The sequence below is a fragment of the Dipodomys merriami genome, unplaced genomic scaffold (genome assembly GCF_024711535.1).
Source record: "Dipodomys merriami isolate MVZ:Mamm:240054 unplaced genomic scaffold, mDipMer1.0.p SCAF_31, whole genome shotgun sequence".
Classification (NCBI taxonomy): domain Eukaryota; kingdom Metazoa; phylum Chordata; class Mammalia; order Rodentia; family Heteromyidae; genus Dipodomys; species Dipodomys merriami.
In genome coordinates, this window is record NW_027204604.1 from 6,180,320 (window position 1) to 6,188,133 (window position 7,814).

Below are 7,814 nucleotides of genomic sequence, written 5' to 3' on the forward strand. Positions count from 1 at the left end.
CACAACAACCCGCCCCGGCCCCGCCTCTCTCCCCTCCTCCCTCAGTCGCCGCCCGCCCCGCGCAGTCCGGGGCGTCCCTCACGGCGGGCGCCGCGCTCTACGCCGCGACGGTATCACTCCGCCCCGCAGGGAGGTTCCGGCTGCCGGAGCGGGGGGGGGGGGGGGCGGGGGGAAGCCCCGCTCGCCTCCCGCCCCGCCGCCCCCCACCTCGGGCCAGCTCGGGCTCGCCGCAGAGGGGCGGCCGCGGCTCCCACATCCTTCCCTTGACTGGAGGCGGGCGGGGCGGGGGAATCCGGCGCGCGTGCGCGCGGGACTCTTTTCCCCTCTCTGGGCGGAAGGAACGCGGGCAGCCTGAGCGAGGCCGGCGCGACCGGAACGCCCGGGTTGGGGCGGAGGGGTGGAGGGAAGCGAAATGCCGAGGCCTTCGGCCGGCCTGGCGAGCGCGCAGGAGGGCGGGACCTCCAGTTCTCCCCGCGGCCGCGCCATAGTGGTGGCGCGGCTAACCGGGCGGCCTTGGAGACCCGAGGCCCAGCCCGCCGGGAAAGCTGACTCGGCGTGTGAGGCTCCGGACGCTGCAGCTTGTGTCCGAGACTGCGGGTGACGAGAGGGCCGAGCGGTCCCGCCGGGCGTTGCTCTACCCCCCCCCCCCCTTCTTGGCTGTTTTCACAGGAGGGAATGCCGCGAGTGAGGACGGAGCCCAGCCGGCGCCGTCTCGGTCCTCGCTGACCTGTTGGTGGGGGCGTGGAGCCCATCCGTGACCGGGCCGAGCCCCCAGGTGGAGGTGAGGCGAGCGCTTGCGTGCCGGCCGGGAAGGAACGGGGGACTGCGCTGGTGTGAGGACGCTTGCTGCGCGCCAGGCGGCCTGGCCTTGGCGGCTCGTCGTGCTGCCGTTTCCCGTTAGTAAGTGGAAGTGAGGACTTGTCTGTTGTCCTGGAGAGTGCCTTGGAATGATCTGGAAGCACCAATGGGATGGTCTTCAAACACTTGGAAACATTGTTCTCAGGGCTGCATGCTACAGCAATCCTTTACCGAGGTTTAAATGTGTGTACGTGTGTGTGTGTGTGTGTGTGTGTGTGTGTGTGTGTGTGTGTGTGTGTGTGTGTGTGTGTGTGTATTTGGCAGGTCCCTTGTCTAGAGGAGGAAGTATCTTGCCTGGGTGCAGAAACCGAGGCTAATAGTGGAGGTGGTCTCATTTCTCTTATCAAAGCTTGATATCCCATAAATATTTGAATCATATAACTCATCCTTTTATTCTGTTCCTTTTCTCAACAGGTACAGTTTGGAAGAAGATTTTAATTGGCATTTTTTTTTCTACAAGAGAATGCCCCCACCAACTGAGATAAACAGCTATTGGCACTGTAAATTTTCACTGTAAATTAACATGTCAGTATTTTGGTTCTTGCACTGGAGCTTCTAAAATGAATATGGCTCAGCTCCTTTTAGTCCAGTAACACGAAAGCCAGACAGACAGAATTCACCAAGATAAGCTTTCCAGCACCCCAACGCTGCAAGAAAATCTCCCATACACTTTTCTATGAAAAGGGATCTGTGTATAAATCAGGAACCAAAACATGGGGAAGATCTAGGACCTTGGTAACTTAACATCATGTTTAAGTGAAAATATTCTGCTGTTGTGTAGGAAAGAAAGAAGACTATATAGAGAAAGCACTTAAGGTGGGAATATATGGCATTTCTAAAAAAGAAGAGTCCAATTTCTGTTGTGCCCCTAAGAAAAGGAAAGCACCTGAAGCCAGCCTGGTTTAGAAAGCTGATAGTGGGCCTTAAAATGATTTCCTAACAGTTAATAAGGACATCATAGAATAGAAAAATGATAGAAATTTTGGGAATGCTTATTTCTAAAGGGCTAGCGAAAGAAAAGAAGCAGCTGGGCATGGAAGTTGGGCAAGAATGGGTTAAGAAGCAATGTCCAGTGATTGGCAGTATCATGAAAGGGGGTTAAGAAAATGCCTTAGGTTTGTTAAGTAGGAGGGAAGCTTTTGGCTCATCCCTAATACCATGGGGGGAAGGGGAGGATAAGATACTTACGTACTCCATTATTGCCCTAGAGGTCCTGGAAATTATGGAAAAGAAAAGATATGTAAGGATTGGAAAGACAGATACCTGTTATTCCAAGATAACATGATAGTCTATACATAAAACAATCCACTATTATTAGTATTAAATGAATTTAACAAGTTGCTGGATACAATCAATTTATCAATTGTACTAAGCAATTAGAAAATTATTTTCAGGTTACAACTACACAAATGCGTTGAAAGCATCAAATATCTATTTTCTTTGGCTGCTGTAACAAGTTATCACAAACGGGTTAAAACACTTACGTTCTGGTAGTGGAGGCTAGCAGACTGAAATCAAGATGTCAGAGGGGCAAATCTGTACCCTGCCCTTTTCAGTTTATGGTGTCTGCTGTTATCTGCTGTTATTTCTTGGCTTGAAACCACATAACTAATCTCTTTTTCTTCACTCTCCTGTGTATGATTTTAATTTTCCTTTAGTTCCCTTAATATATGTATACTGTGATGGCATTTGTGAGGACTCGATCCCATCTGCAAAGACCTTTATCCATGTAAGGTGGCATTTAGATCTTCCAGAGTTATTTTGGGGCCATGGTTCAATCTACTACACTTAGGAATTTTGTCTAAGGCTGTATAGTATATTTTCTATATAGAAATATACTATTAGAAAAATTAGAGAAACCCAAATAAATGAATAGATCTATGGTTATGAGTTGGACGACAGTATTGTAAAGTTGTCAATTCTACTCACTAAATCCATTGACTTACTGTAATGCCAATTATTCTATTAGGTTATATGGGTATTTGTATATAAATTGATCAATTGATTCTAAAATTTATATGGAAATTGAGGTAATCAAGAATAGTCAAAGCTGGGCACAGTAGTTCAATCCTATAATCCAAGCTTTTTGGGAGTCATCAGGGGATCACAGTTCAAAACTAGCCCGGGCATAAAAGTTTAGAAGACTCCATCCCAGCTAATGGCTGTGGTGTCATGCTCCTGTTAGCCCAGCTACTGGAAAAGAACAATGGCTGGATCCTAACATCCTCAGCCCTGTGGGGAAGCACAAGAAAGAGGATCACAACCTAGGCATAAATTGAGACTATACCTCAAAAATAACTGGCAAAGGGGCTGGAGGGATGGATCAAGAGTGCCTGCTTTGCACAATGAAGCCTTAGTTCAATCCTCAATGTTGGGGGTGGAGGGAGGGGAATAAAAACGAATAATTGAGATTGGAAGAACAACAAAGCTTGGTGATTTAGCAGAAAAATAACATGAAACCTACAAAATAAAAACCCACAAAAATGAATCCAGTGTGGTACTGACATAAGGGTATATAGAAAGTAGACTAATGGGCTCATTGTGGTGACACATGCCTGAAATCCCAGCACTAAAGAAGCTGACCTGCGGTAGTTTATGCAGAGGGGATGCTTTAGTACTGTGGAGGAAAAAGTGGCCATTTCAATAAATGACCTGGACAATTATCCACGTGTGTGGCTGGGAAGCAGGGGAGGAAAGAGAAATTTGAAAAGAATAGGAGAGTGTGATTTACTGAAAGCAAAGGGCTAGAGAGAGCCAATGAGAAACAATCACCAGGGCAGGAGAGAAGTCCACTGAATTAAAACTCAAATGCTTACTCAAGAAGTTGGATCTTAGTGAGAGTTTTTTGTTTTGTTTTTTGTTTTGGTGTCCTCTGGGCCTGGGTGCTATCCCTGAATTTTTTTTTTCCTCAAGGCTAGCACCACTTGAATCATGCATAATTTGGGTGGTTAATTGGAGATAAAAGAATCATAGACTTCCTGGGCTGGCTTTAAACCACAAGCCTCAGATTTCAGCCTCCTTGTAAGTTATTTGAACCCCTCTGTGAAACATCCAACATCTTACAGATTGAGATATTAAAATCATAGGTGCAATGAGTCCAATTAAGTTTCCCTGTATGCATATATGAAAGTTCAAAGAAACTCCCTTGTATAATTTTTTTAAAAGCCTAAACCATAAAAATGTAGGGCATAATAAAGGGCACTGAGAATGCTGGGGGTGTGTGGGTTAAAATTTTCGATAGGGTGTATCTGAATAGGTCTAGAAAAGTAATTGACAATGGAGAAGATTCTAAGGTTAGCCATAAAGATGTAGGGGACAAGCATTCCTGGTAAGGGAAGCTGCCTATTCAAAGACCCTAGAAGATGGCAAGCCTGGCATTTTAGGAAAAAGCAATGAAGCCAAGGTATGTGGGTAGAGTGAGTAAGTGCGTGAAAAAAGAGATTAGAGAATTGTCTGGGTTCAGTGATAGTGGTAGACAAGACTCAAAAATGGCTTTTCATTCTGAGTTACATGGGGAGCCACTGGAGGGATTGACCAGAAGAATACATAATCTGGTTTATATTTTTAAAGAGGCCACAGTAGCTCCTGTGTTGAGAAGAGACAAGAAGTCAGGATAAAAGAAGGCCTACATAAAAGACTCACATGTGGGGGTAACCCATATCTAACCCACATATGTGGTAGCATGAACCTACTGCAGTGATCCAGAAAAAAAGATGGTGGCTTAGATCAAGATGACTCAAGGTGGTGGCTGCTGGATATGTTTTGATGCTAGAATCAACATGATTGGCTGACTGGTGGTAGAGTATATTCAAAGTAACGTAATAAAAAATGCCACCAAAATGTTTAATGTGAGCAACTGGAAACATATCTACCAAAGTGGGGACAACTAGAGGTGGAATAGGTATGGGGAAGAGTTAAGTTTTGATCTTGTTGGGATGGACATGTCTGTTGGACATCCAGGTAGAGATGTGGAATAGATTTACAAGTCTGGAGAGAGGGTTAGTGTTTAGATAGATAGTACTAGATAAAGGATAGATACGCAATTTTCAGGACCCAAAGCAAACAAAATGAACCTTTGTTAAAAAACTTCAGAATTTCAAGGTTGTAACAACAGTATTAAAACAAGTGCGGTCCCTTTCTGAGGGTAAGGACCTTAGGACTGTGCCAACTCCATGAAGCATGGCCCTGGTTGAGAATCCTTGGCATACACGTACTCTTTAGAGCCATGACAAGATTGTGAATTGTAGATTGAGAACCAAGCATTGGGCCACTCCAAGAGCTGAAGATTTGGAGAAGCCTGCAAAGGAAACTGAAGTTAGAAGAAAGCCAGAAGAACGGAGCAAGAGACAAAAAAAGGAGTCAGAGTGACCACCTGCATTCTAAACTGCTGGACACTTAAACACAATGAAGACAAGGAATTGACCACTGCACTTAAAAATCTGAGAACTTTTGCAATTTTATTTTTTTTAATAAACTAGGCAAGCCAGGCAACTAGTGGCTCACACCCATCCTAATTACTCAGAAAGTGGAGAACCAGAGAATCATAGACCAAGGTTGCTCCCCCTCCTCCCAAAGAAGAAAAAAAATTAGACTATCTCAACCAATGGGCATGGTGGCATATGCCTATCATACCAGCTGTGTGGGAGGTTGAGATCAGGAGGGATCAAGCCCGCAAAAAGTTTACGAGAGCTGGGCACCTGTGGCTCACACCTAAGATCTTAGCTACTCAGGAGGCAGTCCGGGCAAGGAACGTCCTTGAGACTCCTCAATCAACCTCCAGGGAACCTGAAGTGGTGCTGTGGCTCAAGAAGTAAAATGCTCACCTTGAGCTGAAGAAATCAGGGACTGCCCCCAGGCCCAGAGTTCAAGCCCCTGACTCCCCCCCCCCAAAAAAAAGTTTATGAGAACCCCAACTCAACAGCAAAAGAGGGGCATGGTGGTATGAGCCTGTCATGTCAGGAAGTATAAATAATTATGAATAAGATTGTCTAGGCTGGCCCTGGCAAAAAGTCAAACCCTACCTAAAAAATAGCCAGAGCAGTGATCCATGGTTCAGCCAGTACAGCATATGCCTAGCAAGAGTGAAGCCCTCAGTACCAAAAAAGAAAAAAAGGAGACAGAGATACTAGGAAAAACTGAGAGATTACAAACCATAAAACTAATGGTCAAAAATGATTCCTTAATATGATATGACAACAAAGACGTACCATGTGCTACATTTATACAAACTTCCTATAAACACTGTTACATGATTAATGAAACAATCCATATTAAGAGGTCTGAAGATAATTTTCCAGTCACTTTAAAATTTTTGTAAGTTACTTTCTTATGCAGCATTGAGGATAAGGATAATGTATCTTGAAACAATATTTAAAAATATTCTGACTTCTTGAAAAAAAATCCTTCTGGAATACCAATTATTCTTCTATCCCTTTCTCAGTTTTCATTTCTCCTCATATCTCTCCAGGTGCTTTGGTAAGAGACTGATGTGGAAATACTTTGAAACAAGAAGAAAGGTCTTTCCAACTTGAGTGTCATGGTAATTTTAAGTGTCAACTCTGCAGGCATCTAGGGGTTTGTTGAAGAACAAAGCATCTGTTGCCTGTTCTTACACATTTTAACATGCTGTATTCTAAGATTAAAGAAAAAAATAAGTTTAACAAGCATCTAGCTTTTAATGAAAAAAAATTTTTGGTGGGTTTTTCACATAAACATTTTATAACCCAGAGAGTTGTGAAAGGATGATGTCATTAGAAGCCAGGCTTTGAAAAGTATTCTCTCAGAAACCAGAGCTGCCTGCTTCTAGGTTTAATATATTTCTGTAGTTAGCAGGATACCACAGCAGGGGGCGTCAAAGAGATAATAAGAGTGTACCTAGAAAATAATAGTTACATTTTCGTATATTTCGAATATTTTCGAATATTGACTTTGCCTTTAGGAAGAGAATACAGTTACATTTCCAATATAAAAGAATTTTTCCAAAAGACATCTAATACTCTAGGATCTGAACCAGGTGTCATTTAAAGCCTTCAGTGACTCACTTTTGCTGATCACCCTGAATCTGCAGAGAAATTCCCTTATGGACATTTTCATCACACAAGGAATTCATAATAACTAGGTATAAGTAGTTGAGAACATCAGAACTGTAGGCTAGGTTATGCTTCTACAGTATGTGTTTTAGGACAAGCAAAGGTTGCAGTCATTGTCATAAGTGCATAGAAACATAGCCCTAGTCTTTTTTCTGTTTCTGTAATATTCCCTAGAGGGAATGCACTTTCCCTAGAGGCCTTTCCTGTTATCTTACCTAAAATAGAGTCCCTGCTGCCAACTTTTCCATCATATCATTTTGTACAGTTTAGTCATGCAGCACAGGTCATAGGTGCATCATACATTAAAACAAGCAAACAAGATCACTTTTCAGTATAACCATAGTGAATGCTCTTTGAAGGCAATGGTTTTACTTAGCTTAACTCTTAGTATCTAACATAACACAGACCCTTTAAAATAATATTTACTAAATAAATGACTACAGTTCACTTTGCATATGAGAAACCCAAGTAGCCAGAACTTTAGCACATATTCATATGTAACTTTTAGATGTCTGCATAATTTGCTTTCCAATCTGTGTGATTTTCCAACTACACGATTCATTGAAATATCAATGTACATAAATAAAAAATATGAGTCCAAGAGATATTCTAAAAGATTACCATCCTGTGCTTCCTTACATATTATTCAAAGCATAACATATATTAACTTATCTGAGATTACTGACCATATTTTCCTGAGAACAAATGCCTTCAGGATTGTGGAAACAAATTTTTGTTATTTAAGTCACCTAGGCTATAGTATTTTGTTATAAATGATAGAGCTGGCAACTAAAATATATAGGTAAAAATTTACCATTATAAGGAGATAGAGAAAATGATATAAACATTACTGGTAGAAATGTGAAT

At 42.7% G+C, this 7,814-nt stretch overlaps 1 long non-coding RNA gene across 1 annotated transcript; it reads left to right on the forward strand.

Moving 5' to 3' along the window:
* Nucleotides 1-339: 339 nt before the first annotated feature.
* Nucleotides 340-2,484, forward strand: LOC138841079 (uncharacterized). The gene is made up of 2 exons (XR_011376321.1): nucleotides 340-900; nucleotides 1,273-2,484. It is a non-coding gene; the product is annotated as an uncharacterized lncRNA (long non-coding RNA).
* Nucleotides 2,485-7,814: the final 5,330 nt, after the last annotated feature.